At 32.1% G+C, this 18,734-nt stretch overlaps 1 long non-coding RNA gene across 1 annotated transcript; it reads right to left on the minus strand.

Annotated features, from left to right (window-relative positions):
• Positions 1-1,954: 1,954 nt before the first annotated feature.
• Positions 1,955-18,059, minus strand: LOC145276677 (uncharacterized). The gene is made up of 3 exons (XR_013867983.1): positions 17,541-18,059; positions 15,944-15,973; positions 1,955-6,765 (listed from the first exon to the last, which is right to left on the minus strand). It is a non-coding gene; the product is annotated as an uncharacterized LOC145276677 (long non-coding RNA).
• Positions 18,060-18,734: the final 675 nt, after the last annotated feature.

Raw genomic sequence — 18,734 nt, forward strand, 5'->3', positions numbered from 1 at the left:
AATGCACAACTTTGTTCAGGGGCATTATAGCCATGAAAATACACGTTGGTAGAGATGCAGGTAATTTTGCTTTGGGAAGTATTTGTTACACAAAGATAACGGTAAAATAAAACCGATCATAGACTAAATGTTAGACCTGCTCTTAGAGCAGAGTTAATTCCCATTGTAGTTGAATATCTCAAAAATAGAAACGTTAGGAGTAGATAGTTTCATAGAATCTCCCAAATTTGAGGGGCTTTGTAGTTGGAAGATGAAATTGTGGTAGTAGAAAAACGTTATGGATTAGATGTGACAACAAGCATGCGGAAGACTCAGAAAGAATAGTGACGAAGCATTTAGTTGAAAATAATGTGTTTGACAAAGCTGTACTAGCATTTGTACTAACTGTGGATGTAGTACTTACCAACAAAACAAATGCTCACGTGTTTGTGCCTTGTGTAGGCATGCGCGACAACAAAACTTGGGTTTTTATAAACGGAAGCCTTGAGGTTGTCAGGAATATCCGGGCGCATGCGCAAGAGGAGGGATTGAGAGAGTGGTATAAAAGGCAGGTCGAGTGAGAAGGTTGTTGTTGTTGTCATTGGACGTTACAGTGACACATGCGTTAGCAGTTGATTAAGAAGTTGTTTTTTTTTGTGTCAAGTCGCGCACCTCGGTGAAGGTCATATAAGTCGTGCACCTCGGTGAAGGTGAAGGTCAAAGTGGAAGAAAAGATTTGCACAGACTAAAATCATAATGAAACAAACGACTAGTCCTAAAGAGATAGGCAAAATAATAAAAGAGCATTTAAGTGCAATAGCAATGTGTACAAATAGTTCTACCAGCTTCCCACAGCAACCAAGGGGGTAAAAAGTGTCAATAGTCAGAATCAGGATTACAACTTTCAAAAAAAGGAAACACCCTGGAATAAAAAGTTACCGAAAATAAAACGCAGAGTTGCATTTTGTTGCGTTTGTGAAGTTGGTCTATTAAATGTACTTTTGTTTTGTACTGGTTTGAATAATTGAACATTCTTACAATTTTATGTAATCTGCTAAAGTTATGAAATTAATTTTTGCTTTGTTCAGGGTTTGGAAATTGGACATTCTTAGCAATGACATTCCTTTCATATTGAACCTCCATAATTCACTTCTTACACACAAAAAAGGATTATAATTTCAGTCTATGTACTGCCGACGTGTACTTTCCTGCCCGATCTGGAATCGCTCAGCACCGAGAAATGAAGCTCGTTTGTAGTTTTCAGCTTCACGCGCACACAAGATTATGCAAGAATGCACGTAATAAAATGCTGGCCGCCATCTTTATTTTTCCTTTTCTCGGCCTGATCTCACTCACTGAGCACCCACGGTAAGACTGGTTTTTTCTTAGCTTCTAGCCACACATATGAAAATTTTGTTTTCATAGATTTGGACTAAAATTTTGGGAGATTTTTGTTTCGGTTAAAGACTTGGAAATCTTTTATTTGTGATGTTTATTCGGATATCTGTACATTTATTTGAATGTATTGTATATTTATTATTTTTTCTTAGAGTTGGAACACCCTAAATTAAATAAAACTAGTATTAGAAAGTATATTAAAGTTGTTAAACTTTTGGTCAGTGTCTAAATTAGAAATTAAGAGGGATATAAGAAGAGCATGTTTATGTAGTTGGTAAACTTTTTTTCAAGAACGGGCCATGAAACTCCCCAAAAATGTAATAGTTTATATTTTGGAAATATTCTTGTCAATAAAATTAGATTAGTTTGAAACGTGAAGTAGTTGGACAGCTTTAAGTTTGAAAAATGTTATATTTTCCATCCATATTAAGAAAAAAGTCTTGTTGCATTTACCAACTTGGGTAAAACAGAGGAATATCCCCTCTTATAGCATAATTGGCATGCATTTATATTGAAAAGTGGGCCCATTATGTTGTGAATTAGTCAAAAAGAGAAAAAGAGAAAGATAAAATAAGAATGTTGTCAAAACATAACAAATTTAATAAATGAAATATAATCCTCAGCAGGGATTAAAGGGTAAATTGTCCACACAAGGGAGCTTTACATTAGAAGTATGGATGACAATGTACTACATTTACTTACTCTGAGATGTATGCATATAAGATGACCCTAGTTTTGTATTCTGGAGCACTTTGGAGAGGACAATGTGAAAAATCGAACACACTACTTTAAAACAATAGTTAAGGGTTTAGGTAGAGTGCTTCCTTGTTTGGCACAAATAAGGCATAGGTCATCCTCCAAAGTAAGAGTTATAGTTAGGAAATGGGTGATGTTTTCCAATGATCAATGCCGGGGTAGCTAGAAATCAAGAGCTGGAAGTCCAATAGATCAGATACCTTGTGTAATTAGGAACTGAACACAAAAGACATTGTAAGTAATAGTTTTGTTTTAATCCCCTAACATAATTGGTATGAATTAATCTATAATGATTGATGGGATCGATGACTAGGGAATACAAGGGTCTAAAGAGTTACTAACACACATGATAGAAAGAGGGCAAGCAGAATCACACAAGATATTGTCGAGGGGCTTCTGGTAATTTTATGGTAAAAGAGTGTCCAGAGAAATAGTTGATATTGATAATAGGAAATAAAACATACACCCAGGAAAAATGCTATGAGGTTGGAAAGGAGGCTTTTCCAGTCTAAATAAGGGAGTCATCAATAGGTGATGACTAACCAAAAAAAATAGGGATGGGGTTTGACCTTTTGCTTAATCGGGGAGAGGGGTTAGAAAAATATAGGAATTGTTTCTCATGAGCAGGAGAAAGGGGTACAATAGAAAATGTATGTACATTTTTGTAATATAGGAAATAAGGAAAGTTGAATATTAAATATCCGGACAATGCTGGATGACCCAATGAAACAAGTAGGCAGAGGGAGACGCTATGGCATCTTACAATGTATTGAAATTAAATATTTTGAGAGCAAAAGAAATATATTGAAATAGGGAGATAAATAGTTTTAGCAAAACAATAAAATAATATTTATATGAAACATTGGAATTTACTGAGACTAATTTAAATTTTGTATAATAAGCGAGTTTTAAATTTTAGTAACATAAATAAAAATTAATAATAAAGATGACCTTGACTGAACTAGCCTGGTTGGTGATGTAAGATAATGAACAAAGAAAACCAATAATGTTATATTAAGGCGGCAGATATGGCAGAGGTAGATAGAGTCAGTTAGAGAGCAGATGGTGGTAGTCTAGACTGACTGAAATTTGGATCAGAAAATATTTAATCTCTTGAGGTCAACAGAAGTGGACTAACTGGTAGAAAATCTAAGAACTAGAGAGAAATGTATTCAACTCCAAGGGAACCAACAAAAGTGAATTAAATAGTATATATGAAAATATTTCTTCATGTATGATATATTCCTTTGTAGGGAAAATGTTTTGTCTCACAGACTTTTCAGTCAAAACGAAGTAGTGGAAGAAGGTATGTTTTCTTTTTGACTGATGTGCCCCCAAAAATGTTAAAAGCACTGTCCCTCATTATGTGTCCCCGTTTATCTATATGTGAAATTATACACGTGTAAACACTGCACACACCTAAGTGAACATTATACAACAAAGGAAAAAGTACATAAAGCAAATAAAAAATATATACCCCAGGCACAAATGAATGACAAGAATGTATGCTTAAAATTTATATGTTTAAGGTATCAATTCCCCCTGAAATACAAAAAAATGTACAGACAAAAACGTATCCCCATAGGAACTATAACAATAGATCCCAAAATAGAAAAAATATGATGTTTAATGGACATAAAAACTCCGAGGAGTAAATATTGTGGCGTGGCTCCTATTGTATAACTACCAGTCACCCAGAGATATGAAAGTTGCAGAAAAGCGCATATTCTCATGTCAGAGTCTCTTAAAAACCTCTGTATGGCTGGACCAAAAACACCTCAGTGTGAGGTCTAGTAGACATTTGTCATTGCCAACGTGCTTGTGTATGTCTCAATAAGCTTTCTTTTTGATAAAAAGACGAGCAACGTGCAGTTTTTTGTAGGTGTGTTCGCATATGTAAAACAAATGTGTTCTTTGTTAATCATGATTAATTACTAAAAGTTGAACCACACTTTCTACAAGAATGTTACTCTTCTTTAGTGTGTGTGTATGTATTTATCATTAATTGATAATTGCATGAGAATATGACTATTCTCCACTGTGTATTTTCATATGTCGAACTAATGTTGATTTCCAGCTGAATGATGAGTCACAAAAATTACAAGAATATGGCTTTTCTCCATTGTGTGTTCGCATATGTTCAAGTAAGGTTGATTTCCGATTAAATGAAGAACCACAGACATTACAAGAATAGGGCTTTTCTCCACTGTGTGTTCGCAAATGTTCAACTAAATTTCGTTTTGCTCTAAAACATGAACCACAAATGCTACAAGAATATGGTTTTTCTCCATGTGTTTGCATATGTGTATCTAAGTTGTCTTTGAGACTAAAAGACATATCACAAGCTTTACATGGATATACTTTTTCTCGTGTGTGTATTTGTGTGTGTCTCAATAAAGATACTTTAAGCCTAAACGACGAGCCACAAACTATACAGGAATATGGTTTCTCTCCAGTGTGTATTTGGATATGCTTAATTAAATTTCCATTCTCACTAAAAGAAGAACCACAGACTTTGCAAGTATATGGCTTTTCTCCAGTGTGTGTTCGCATGTGCGATGACAAAACTTCACTTTGCTTAAAAGAAGCAGCACAGAATTTACAAGAATATGGCCTCTCTCCAGTGTGTGTTCGCATGTGTCTCAACAAATGTTCATTTCGATTAAAAGAAAATCCACAAACTTTACAAGAATATGGTTTTTCGCCAGTGTGTGTTCGTATATGTTTAACTAAATGTGATCGCTGATTGAAAGAATTTTCACAGACATTACAAGAAAATGGTTTTTCCCCAGTGTGTGTTCGCATATGTGTTAACAAATGTGCTTTCTGATTAAAAGAATTTCCACAAACATTACAAGAAAACAGCTTTTCTCCAGTGTGTGTACGCACATGTTTCACCAAATTACCTTTTTCACTAAAAGTAGCAGCACAAAGTTTACAAGAAAATCGCTTTTCTTCAATATGTGTTTGCATATCTGCAACTAATGTATCCTAATGTTTAATTGATGAGGAACGTATTGTAAAATAATGATTTTCCAGACAAAAAACTTTCTTTTCTTAATAAAATTAACATCCACACTATATGCGATACACAGATATTCCAATATTCCATAAAAGTTCTCCTTTAACTCTAAAACATTGAGTTAGTTAAGAAGTTATGTAAATACTTTTTTCTTTGCACTTGACCAGTTAACTATTATATGGTATATCTTTCTTGTAGTCTCTTGGTTTTACCAGATTCCAGAACAATAATTTAATTTTATCTGACGTAGTATCCAGTGTATTGATGTTACTGAAGTTAACACAACTTGAGGAAAATGCACCATTCCTTACATAAACCAGTGTATAGCTACTTGGACAATGAATAATATGTTATTTTTAATATTTGGTCACAGATTAATTATACAGGAAAGTATCCTTATGTTTAGTTATCTTGACAAAGAGAGATATTAGACACTGAGGACAAAAGCATACAGTAGAAATTTACAGTCTTTCTTCAGTGTATATTTATATATGATAAAACAAATTTGCTTTGTGACGAAAAATAGAGCCAAACACATTAGTTATATTGCAAGGTGTGCCCGCAAATTTGCTAAAATGTTTCATTTAGTTGTACCAGAAAATTCAACATATTTGACAAGAATATGAATTCTTCCCACTGTCTTTTCTAAGTATACTATAAAACTTGACTTTTATTTAAGAGAGTCAAAAAAGTGTTGTGATTTTGCTTGTTTTGTCTTCTTTAAATGAATGTATTTGAAAATGTTGATGAAAACTTTTCATAAGAAGGTTGCTCCTTTATAGTATATCCATGTTTAAACCGTTTCATACATATGATCAGAGGTGAATGGGTTGTCCAAAAAACTATCAATGAAAATAGTATGAAAAGATGAAAAATTCTTCATAAGAATATGACCATAAGGATTGTGAATTTGCATTCACAAGTTGAAATTGTCTTTTTAAAGAAAATCCAAATATTGTACACGAATATACTATTCCTCCATCATATATTGTCTCTATGGAACCCAGTTAGTAGGTGTTTGGATGTTTCGTTTTATGGCATATAATCCTTTTTCAGATTATTTAATGCTGAATCTAGTAATGCTGGAAAAAGTTTCATGGACATTTTTATATTGTCGAATATTTATTTATAAAGTTTGGTTTGTTGGTTTTGTTTCAAAGCACATCAACCTTTTTTTAGATTATTTAATGCTGAATCCAGTTATTTTGAAAAAGTGTTTATTCTTCGTCCTTTATTTCCTTAAATATTTATTCATAAATATTTTTTGGTTCCTTTATAATGGAAAAATGTTTTTGTTTTTACACTTTGCAAAGCATGATTGAGTTTTGCAAGGGGAAAAGAAAAATAACATCAAGGTTTAGTGCATTTTAAGTTAGGAAGCTATTATCTTCAGACAGCCTGATCTAGTAGCATCGGTTGAACCAAGTGAAAACAATCATACTTGTCACTATAATATTCACTAAAGTAGTGATTTAAATTTTTTTTTTATTATCATATAATGCTTTTGCTGCTTATATGCACAATGTTACCCTCATTATAATCTTTGGCCTTCTCCAAGATGATCCATTAAAATTCATTGAGAATGAATAATATTCATCGAACAGGAACATCTGTGAAAAATATACAATTTAATTAGTAACTGCCCAAGTTATATATAAGCATTCAATTTATTATAATTACCATAATTCTCAAATTTATCTCACCAGCATGAGTTTACTGAAACAAATCATTATAGATTATCTAAGTTAAAATGAGAACATGTTTTCTGCTATTGCTGTTATTAATGTTTTAAAATTATATTTTAAATTTTGAAATTAATTTTTTATTTAAAAATGAACAATATTCAACAAAAAAAAAATTGACTTCTACTCCACAAAATAGGCATTAAATTCATAATCAGGTAGGTGATAGTCAATGTGTACAGATAGTCATGTAGTACTTAACCCTGTTATCAGGGAAATCACGGAAATGAGTGTTCATTCCCGTTTAACATCAAAAGTCATCACCATTTTAAAGTTTAAGTTCTTTTTATTATTTTAAATTAACAATGCGTTCAGAACAATGCAGATCAAGACAACACCCGCTTGATGACACGCTTTATTGCATTCATATTTTTAACTGGGAATACAAATATAGATACACAGATAATTGTCCTTTATATATTAGATAATCAACTCTACAATGTGTTATATTTTGTGAATTATAATCATACAATACATAATTCATACAATAGGTATCATTAGTAATTTTGTAATTGTACTATATTTTGAATTAAATAAAAATGTAAAGTGATTAACAGAAATATGGATTTTTAGAATGACAGAACAGAAAATATTTAGAGGATTACAAAAAAACAATAGAGTAATAATATAGTATCATATCTGGCAAGTGGTATGCTTTAATCAATTCAAAGTGCTGAATATAGTGGCAAAAACAAAATCATTATGTTTTGTTATACTATTTTATGCAACAAAATCTATTTGGCATGGTTTTGAAACTAGTCATCTCCTTTGACAAGAGAAATTAGAAGTAAAATGAAGATCAAAAGTTCAAACTCCCTATATGTTTGGTATATAATTTTAATTTATACAAACATTATTTGGCTACATATTTGCAAACATATATATTTATATGCCGAATAGCCTTCCATATCAGTGATTTATAGGTTTTAGGATATGATTATACATGTACAAGATTCAACTGTAAAATAATTAGCCAAGCATTATTCATTTTGTAACATCATTATGGTCATAAAATTGGTTAATTTTGGCTACATTTAGTTTAATGCAAACGAGACACAGGGAAAATGGGAGCCCCTGGTAAAAATTATGATACTTCTTAATTTCATAAAATTTGAACAATGTGTGTTAGACATCATTTTATGGAAATCGCTTACATAAAGCCACTTTATGTAAGAAACTAAGAGGTCAAACACCAGCTAATAATAAGTGTTAAGTGTATAGATTCAAACCCAGCAAACAGCAATTCTTCCTCCATTGTCACAAACATTTCTCATGGAATGTTGGGTCTAAAGACACAATAAAAGAAGCAAGAGTTACACAGCTGCTGAAAGTAAACTATTTCTCAAATTTAAGTTTCTTTGAGTATTCTAAAAGTATTTAGCGGGCATTATGAGTAAACGATCTCCCATTTGAAAATTAAAATATTTCAGATTTGCATTAAATTTTATCCATAGTCATTAAACAGTAATTAATATTCCCTGACTTTCAATTTCTTTAAGGTTGAGGATTAAGGATTATATATTTTTTATTGCATTTATTTATTGTAACTAGAAAGGTTCATAAGAAGTACTTGCTGTGGCAGGACATTTAGATCATCATGTTGTAAAGACCTTTGGTTATTTGGAGAGTATATATAGAGTAAATGAATTTTTTCATAGGAAGTCAGGAGAAAGTACTTAAAAATTAGTCTTGTAATGAACATGGTAGTTGCTAACACCCTTTATAGAATAAAGAAACCTGTCATTATGTATGTATGTATGAAGTCAGTGGATAAAATGCTTAATGAATAAGTATATATATTTAGTGGCAAAATGCAAGCTACAAAACCAAGAAGGGTGTTTTTGTTTTTTTACACAGTGATCACCACTTATCAAGGCCTGGTAGCCACTCAGGGATAAGGGTTATTGCAAGTACATTACGTTAGTGCGGAGATTTGATGAAGTGTTTACTTAAGGAGGCGGTTCATTAGGAATTTGTTAACGTTGGACTTGAACACATCCAAGTTGTAGTTTGGTGGGAAGCAGGCAGACGGAACAGAGTCCCACAGGCGTGCAGTTCTAAGAAAGAAGCTTTGTTCATGGAATCCGCGTTTTGATTTAGGCACAGATATAGAGTGGGGGAAATTTTTCACAGTGGATTCAGCTAGACAGGTGTTTTTCGTGAAAGATTGGCGAGGGGGGACCAGAGATTGGAGTTCAGACGAGCACCTGCTATGGAAATAACAATAAAACAAGGATAGGCTCGCAACGTCTCTTCTGTGGGAGAGAGGTTGCAGGGTAGAGAAAAGGGCATCCCCCACCAAGCCATGAAGTCTATTTTGTACTCTGTCAAGCTCCTGCCCAGATATGGCAACAGTATTCCATCCTTGGACGTACTTGGCTTTTATATAGATAGAGAATTGCATCAGTAGTGAGATATCTTCTGGAGTGGTAGAAGGATCCCACCATCTTTCCAGCGACCTTGGCAACAGACTTGATGTACGTGTTCCATTTCAGATCAGGAGTAAAGGTCAAACCCAGAAGCTTGTCAAAACACGGGGCCTCACCCAGACGAGAGCCATTCATCACAATTGATGCCAGATGGGGATCAGAGCGTTGATGATGTAAGGGTAGGAGTTTGGTTTTGGATGCATTAAAGGTAACTAGCCACATCTTCCCCACTGAACCACGCGCTCGAGATCAGAGGAGAGAGAATCAGAGAGAACTTTGTCATTTACAGCCTTTGATGCTTACTTAAGGGGGAGGTTCATTAGGAATTTGTTAACGTTGGACGTGAACACATCCAAGTTGTAGTCTGGTGTTAAGCAAGTAAATTTTTTTCGATATAATATGAGATGACAAAAAGAATGAAATATTCAAGAAAACAAAATAGATGGCAAAGAGATATATAAAAATTGAGAAAAAAATTAAGAATGCTAATGGGAGTTAATAATAAATGAACATGACAAGAATACTAAGTTATTATCTGATGAAAAAAAATAGTGTCAGAAGCAGTATCCTGTCCAGTTAAAGAATTGAGAGAGAAATCATAGAGGAAACTGTGACTAAGATGATGAAGAATAAAGTTGATGAAATCTTGAACATTGTGGTTGAAACAGATATTGAGATTAACACAAATCTGTGAAATGAGATAATAAAGAAATTCTGAAACACAGCACTTCGTAGTATTGTAAATTGTTACAAAGGTAAAGGGGAGTGTAACACCAGATATGATATCACAAGCAGGAGTATAAATATGACTGGGAGAAGTTCAGGCACTTCAGCAAACAGCAAACCTGGCTACGTGAAGAGCAACAAAAAAAAAAAACACAGGAAAAGTACTTGAAGTCAACAGCAACGAGTCATTACACTCCAAACAACGAAACCCCTTGCAAAGAGAAAAAGAAAAGTACTTCAAGCCAACAGTAACAAATCACTACCCCCCAAAAGTGCTCAACGTTAACAGCAATGCAACTCAAATTTTAAGTCGAAACCCATTAACCATTGTATCAAATAATGGGCCCCAGTTCATATCTTCGAAATTTAAGCAATTCTGTAAAAATGGGGTATCCAACACTGAAAGATAACATCTTATCATCCCAAAGCTAATGGGGAAATTGAGCGGTTCTTTAGAGCAACGTTGGAAGCTATTCAGGCAATGAATACAGAGGGAAAGGACGGGAGAAAACATCTAGGAAATTTCCTGAAGTATTATCTGAATAGCCTCCATGCTATGAGGGGGGAAAAACTTGCAAAGCTCCTCTTGGGTAGGGAAGTGAACATCAACCTACCAGGACTGCAAAAGATGCCTAAAAGCAAGGCTTGGAGAACAGAGCAAAAAAATGAAAAAGCACATTGAATTATTGCACAGATCAAAAAAAATTAAAAAATAAAGCTACACAGACTAACATAGAACCCGTAGATATAGTACTCCTTAAGCAGAACAGACATAATAAACTAACTCCAGTATACTACTGAACACTATGGAGTAGAAGTATGCAAAGGGGAGTTTGCAATAATAAGGCAAGGCAACTAACTGATCCTAAGACACGTGCCGCAATGGAAAAGAATCCTCAAAGACAGTAACCATCAACATCTAGAGGATGATGATTTCCCTTTCAGTGACAACCTCGAAAGACAGGAGGAGAGGGAACATGAGTGAAAAAGCTTAATGCTCACAGGAAACATGAGTTGGAGCAATTACATTGAGAATATCACCAGAACCGCTGTGGGTTCTCTCTACTGTGCTAGAAAGATACTAACGCCCGAAAGTATCCTATACCTCTATAAGGCCACCATTCACCCATGTATGGAGTATTGTTGTCATATTTGGGCTGGTGAATCTGCCACTAGTCTCTCGCTCCTAGATAAGGTTCAAAAGAGAGTCGCCAATCTGATAGGTCCTGAACTGTCATGTAAGCTTCAGCCTCTGTCCCATCGACGCAATGTAGCATTAGGGCAGGTCGATTTTGGAACCCCGGTGAGGCAATGGTGATGATAGTTGGGGTTTGACATAGAAAAGACCTACACAAAATATTTTTCTCCAAATCGTTATCTTTGCTTGAGGAAATTACTTTAAAAGTTGAAAAATTGAAGCGATTAAAAGTTTTTGGTGAATTTTTAAGAATGTCCCGTCATCAAAACAATCCGTACTGTTAAGAAAATGGAATCATTATTTAGAATATATTTTAAACTATATTTTTAAATAAAATGAGTGAGGATAATGAATTAATAAAATAAATATTAAGTGTAAAGGCAAAATTATGTTTTTTAAATGATAACAACCAAAGTTCGCTTTTTCATTTCAGGAACTTTTTTTGAGTGATAACATTTTAGATTTCACCAGCACAAAACACGCTCGTTATTGATATTGAAACTTAACGTTTGTTTATTATTTAATTTGAAAACATTACGATTTAGGCTTAATTATTTCTAAAGGAAAAACGAAAAAGACTTGTTTAAAATATATATTATTATATTTCTAGTGTCTGCAGTGAATTTAAACATATTTGTTTTATCTTTTTTAATTTGTTTTTCTATTAGGTTGGTGCAAAAATAATGGCATTTTTGACATTTAAACGAATCAGATCCAGTGGTTTAAGATATCCATGACTTTCAAGTATGAGAAATATCACATTCTGTTACCCTGACTAACTGGCTCAGGTATCTTCAAATCATGTAGTTTCTTTGTACATTTTAGATCATGTTTTCTCGAGCCTAGAGGAAAGGAATTGTATCAGGAGTATATGAAAGTGTTCCTTCATCAGAAGCAGGATGGCATCATTGAAGAAATACATGTAGCTTCACAAAAGTTTAGGGATTATATCAGGATGCCACATTACCTATTTATAAGGCAAATCCAGCTCAATTACTAAGATCAAGTCAGTATTTGATTGTAGCCTGAAGATTAGTGGTTCGTCTTCACTTAATGAGGCTGATTACTGTGGTATCAACATAATGGGAGATATGTTGAACTTGATGTCATTCAGATGAAACAAATTTGTTTGTAGATATCAGAAAAAATTCTTGATTAATGGCCCTTCTATTGAGGACAAAAACAAGTTTTGTTTTTTTGTAAAAGATGTTAATTACTGTAGATTTTCTGCTATTTGACTTTGATTTTTGGGTTCACCTGCATCACTTTTATATTGAGGATTATCCTGAGGTTTCATGCTATCCAGTACCCTTTAAATGAATATCAAGCAACAATGGAGAAGCAATTTTATGTACTTGAGATGAATATTATTTATTAATTTATTTTGACAAAGGCCAGAGGAATAGTTGGCTGAAATATTGTAAAACAACAACTAAAATGATGAGGATAATAGTCCACAATAAATAAATTAATAAATAATACTCATCTCAATAATGAATTCCAATTAATTAAATACTATTTATACTATTCGGTATGGACTCGACCATGGAAGATAATGAATAAACATGGATTCATAAGACCAAAAAATCCAACCTTGATTGCCCTTCGGGCCTTGTAGCGCAGTGGATAGAGATGTTGAATCTGTAGGTTCCAGGTGAGCATTGTCTTAAGATAACGGTTTTCATCTTACCCAAAGCCGGCCAGAGGCATACTTGGACAAAAAACGTTGTGAGACAACAACAACTATGGAAGGCAGTAATTGCTGACGATGCAGTTAAGAAATTCAGAGTTACTATCTCATTGCGGTTACCATCTGACAAAGGCCAGAGGAATAGTTGACCAAAACATTCTAAAACAACAACTAAAAAAGATGAGGATAATAGTCTGCAATAAAAAAATTAATAAATAATACTCATTTCAATAATGAATTCTAATTAATTAAATAATATATAAAGGTAGCCATAACCACTGTTACTTTCAAGTGGCCCCTGAGTCAGGGGCCCCCTGACATGTATAACACTTGTTTATCTCCCTGCACGGTCATGCAAATTTAAACAATTTTTTCTTTATTTATCAATCTTTTTTTCTCTCTATATGTACACTAGCAGATGCACCTGGAATTGCCCGGTATTAAACATAACATTACATGCCTTCAAAAAATGAAATTAAAAAAATAGAAAAAACTGAGACATGTGAATGCGAGTATTATGTTTTTTTCTCAACTGTTCACTTCTTGTACGTAAAAAATAAAAATCAGGATGAGAACCTAAAGGCAGTGAGTCCAGTATAATAACTATTAGCCGAGCTTGACATGATCTTTAAAAGGTGTTTTCAAACTACTTATTCTTAACATAATTAACATGTAATATGAATTATTCATGCATAAGAATTTGTAAAACAGCAAACGGACAAAATATGATGATTCATATATACTAATTTTTTAATTTTTACCCCTTAGCAGGCCATTTTTTTAAGATGAAAATGGATTATAAACTTTTCCACATGTCTGATTATCCTGTATACCAAATTTCAAGTTTGTAGATCAAACATTTGTTGAGTATATATGTTGAGAAGTGTCCTCACACACACATTCTTACTTTCATAGATATATATTTATATGGAAATGTTTCTTTAATTATATTTAACCTTTTATTCATACTAATTCTTTAATTCATGAAGCTCAATGTTATTACTGAGCATATAACAAATAAATGACAAAAGTCTATATTTCAAATTTTATGATGTTCACCATCTTACCGTTTATTTCTGTAAGTTGACATGCACAATTCTTGACAGTACTTGTTTCATAGCACAAAATCATTCATTAAATTATTTTATAAATCAATGGGTTTATTTCGCTCTTAAGTCATCAGGAAAAAAGCAGTTATCAATTTTTTTTTAAAGCAAAAGGCATGTGGGCAGGATTACGAAAAGATGGTATCATAAAATGAAAAAAATAGTAATTACAACTTTTCTCCCAATTTTCAGATTTTGTAATCATGCCCACATACCTTTATTTTCTTTTTTAAAAAATTGATAAATGCTGTTTCTTCTGATGAGTTAATGGTGAAACAAATTCATCAATTGATATAATTAAATGAATGATATTGCGCTACGAAACAAGTGTTGTCAAGAATTGTTCATGTCAACTTACTTAAAGGAATAAACAGTAATATGGTCAATATCTTGATATTTGAAATATAGACTTTGGTCATTTATTTATCTCTTTCTCTCTCTCTCTTTATATATATATGCATACATATATATATATATATATGCATACATATATATATATATATATATATACAGTTGTCTCACTGATAAGCCCAAATGAGGGAAAAACTCGAATCTTGGATTTCCGGTTCGTTAGCTTTCATGGCTTTGGTAAACTGAACTGCAATGTTGTTTTACTGTGGAAATAATTATATAATTTCTCACATTCTGAAAATTCTATTCTTAATTGCTTGCAAGGTTAGCTTGTTCATGATGTTCATTTTACAGTCAGATTCCGCTGTAGTTTGCTTGATCTGTGCTAGTTAATAGATTTTCTTGTGTGTGGCTCGTTTGCTCAAGTGGCAGAGTAATAACTTTGCATGCAAGAGATTTAGGTTTCAAATCCCGAGTTCAGATTTGTCTAACTAATGAACACAAATGAGGACGAAATTCGAGTCTTCAATTTCTGGCTTGTTGGCTTTCTCAGCTCTTGTGAGCTGCGACATTGTTTCACTGTGGAAACAATTATATAATTTCTCACATTCTGAAAATATATATGTATATATATTTTGTTTAGAGAGTGTAGTAAATAAAAAGCTAATTTACCACAATGTAGCTGCTGGGTTTGAGAAGACTCTTCTAATGTTCAAGACGAACGATAACTTTGTGGATACTTATACTAATAGAGGACTGTTCATTTATTATAAAAACCTTCCTCGCTAAATGAGAGTTGCTATATTTTTTGTTACTTGTAGTTAAGAAACCTGAGATGAGGATCGTGAATAATGTATTTGTTTCACAACCTCATTTCACACCAGCTATACACAGTTATCTGATTTTTTTTCAACAAAAATAAAAATATAACCTTTATAATAAGAATATATTTATAAACATTTTTTTTAAATCAAACATAAGAGGTGATGATTAGATTTTTTTTAAAATAAAATATATCACTAGAACTTTTAAGTTTGTTTTACAAAACACATAGGTATGAAAAAGTGGTCAGAAAACAAATATGTAAATAATAAATGCTATCAAAGGCAAGATAAGTTACTCTTCTGCTTAACTGGATAATACTTTAGTGTTTGAACTCACCATAAAACGTTTATCCAGTGAAAAAAAATAGTGTCTAGCATTACATGAGAACTAGAAAACTGGCCATGAATTGATATCTTAATATTTGAAGTCTTGATAATGACTTAAAACAAAAATAAAACTAAGTACTCGTAGAAACCCACCCAATAAATGTTACCATGCAATTTAATGGGTTGTTTTCTAACATTGTTTTGTTTTAATTTTAAAGTCAAGGTTTCAAAGATGTAACTTATTTATATATTTGGTTTTGACCACTTTTTTGTACTTATGGAAATCGTAAAATAAACCCGAACTTTTATAATAAAAATATATTATGAACGTTTTTTCTAACATTTTAAAAATAATAGTCATCAAATTTTTTAAATAAAAATAATAAAAAACGTACCTAACACGGAATATTCTCCAAATAATTGTCCTAAAAAAAAAAAAAATGTAGTAAAAAAAAACAAAAACAAAACAAAAAACATGTTTGATTAAACAAAAACTGTCCATAAATATATTTATTATATATGCTGTTGGTCATCTGTAGATTTAAATTGGCCTATCTTCAGTACTGCAGAATGCCTTGGTGCTTGTTAATATAGAATCAACAGATCGATTGTTCAAAATTTTAAGTAAAAAACAAAAACAAGAGTACTTACTAAATCGTCATGTCGAAAATAGGGGTTTGTATTACTGTACATATAGATTCGAAAAAGTGGTCAAAAAACAAATATATAACAAATAAATATTATCAAAGGCAAGATAAGTTACTTTTCTACCAAACTGGATACATTTTTGTGTTTTTATTCAATGTAACATGTTTATTCAACTCGAAAAACATGCAGTGTTTACCGATGTATTGGAAAATTCCAAATGGCGCCCGAGTCTCTCTTTAACACGGTAAGTTCAGGAAAAGATGTTATAAAAAATAAACGAGACAAAATACTGCTACAAATTCGCTCAATATATGTTACCGTGACATAAGTTGACATATATTCGGTGTTTTTTTTAATAGTATTTTGTCTAGTTTATTATTTATAACACCTTTTCCCAAACTTACAATGTTAAAGAGAGAGTCGGGCGCCATTTGGAATTTTCCAATACATCGATAAACCCTGCATGTTTTTCAAGCTGAATAACCATGTTACATTAAATAAAAACACAAAAAATGTATCCAGTTTAGTAGAAAAGTAACTTATCTTGCCTTTGGTAATATTTATTTGTTATATATTTGTTTTTTGACCACTTTTTCGAATCTATGTGTACAGTAATACAAACCCTATATATATATATATATATATATATATATATATATATATATATATATATTCAACGTGACAATTAAGTACTGTTGCATTAAACCACATATTAAAAAAAAATCCATCTGCCGACTCTATCTTAACAAGCAGCAATGCCTTTGTAAACAATACACTGTGAATCTGAACTTCTATTTTTCATTTTAGGAACACATTTATTTTAATAATCGTAAGTGAAAAAAAAAAAAAAATAGGAAAGCGCCACATGGAGAACCCATTTTTATTAGATTTTTAAAAAATAATTAAAAAAAAAAACAAAAAAAAAAACTTATACAAATCGTTTCCACGCGTTAACTGTCGGTTTATTTTGTATCAAGTTTCATTTTATCTATTTATTTTTTTGATTTATGAATAATCAAGTGTTAACTATTCTGCACTTTCCAAAACTTCGTATCAATTAAAAAAAGATTTTACTGACATTTCTGTGTTCCCCTTTTTTCATAAGATTCATTTCTAGTCTGTATTATGGTGTGTAGTAATGTGTCATAAATAACAATTGTCGCTACAATAGCAAAATCTTTTGTAAAATGTTCTTAAAAATTCAAGAAAATTCTTCCTTTTTAATGATTTTAAAATTATCAAATGACTCGTCTGCAATCTGCATTAATGAAATAACAAGATTTGTCAGTTCTTTTTTTTTTTTTTTTTTTAGATAATCATAAAAGAAGGCCAATTAATACTTACTTTTGTTTCCAATATGCTTTAAAATTACTGATCTGCTTAAAAAAAAGAAAAGAAAAGAATAAAGAAACGAATTGGTAATGGAAAACTTGCTCTTCCTTTTGAACAGGCGTAACCAAAAGACAAGATGGCAAATGGCAGGTTCGCAGAAAACGAAAGAGGAACAATATGAGAGCAGAGAACGATTTTTTAAAATGGCCAATCACTTTGATGATTACGAGTAAAAATTATTATTCATTTATTCAGTTCAATATTTGGCTTTGGTGTACTTTGGCCTTACTGTTGTTCTGCGAGACAGTGAATATGGCGGTGTATGAAAAAAATTCGTCCCCGACAATGTTTTAGGTCAAACGTCAATGTTAGTTTTATTTTTAACTAGCAGGGGTACCCGGCGTTGCCCGGGTGTTTGTAGGTGTTAAATAAAAAAGAAACCGTGGGGGGGGGGGTAGGATCGAAGGTACTGGTAGCGGTTTTAGTTCCATGCCGAACACCATAAAAAAAACTGAGTTCTCCCTCTCCCTACGCATGCGCAAAGAACATGTTTTAGTTGCCATAGTAACTAAACGATCATGAATTTTTATCGACTTTTTTTATAAGTTTTACTGTTTATGAATATTGAAATAAATGAAATGACTACACATTTATTAGTAATAATTTTATCGACTTTTTTTTTAATAGCATTTTCTTTTTTAATGGCGACGTTTTACTGTGCTAGAAATGGTGATAGAATAATAAATTTACTTACGCTGGTTTATTTAATCAATGTTTCATTTTTATCGACTTTTTCTATTTTTCTATTTTTTTTTAAATAGCATTCTTTTAAATTTTTAACTTTTTTCATTTAAAATTTTGACAATTTCAATGAATAAAATAAATCATTTATCATTACTATGTCTTTTTAGTTTTGTGTGTTGAATCAAACTTTTTTTTTCATTACAACAATAATGAAACAAATATTGCTATTAAAAAAAAGTCGATAAAATTATTACTAATAAATGTGTAGTAATTTCATTTATTTCAATATTTATAAACAGTAAAACTTATTAAAAAAAAATGATCGTTTAGTTACTATGGCAACTAAAACATGTTCTTTGCGCATGTGTAGGGAGAGGGAGAACTCAGTTTTTTTTTATGGTGTTCGGCATGGAACTAAAACCGCTACCAGTACCAGATCGAACCGAAGCCCTGAGGCGAAGT

Source organism: Euprymna scolopes, chromosome 5, assembly GCF_053919585.1.
Source record: "Euprymna scolopes isolate OS-2025 chromosome 5, ASM5391958v1, whole genome shotgun sequence".
Classification (NCBI taxonomy): Eukaryota; Metazoa; Mollusca; class Cephalopoda; order Sepiida; family Sepiolidae; genus Euprymna; species Euprymna scolopes.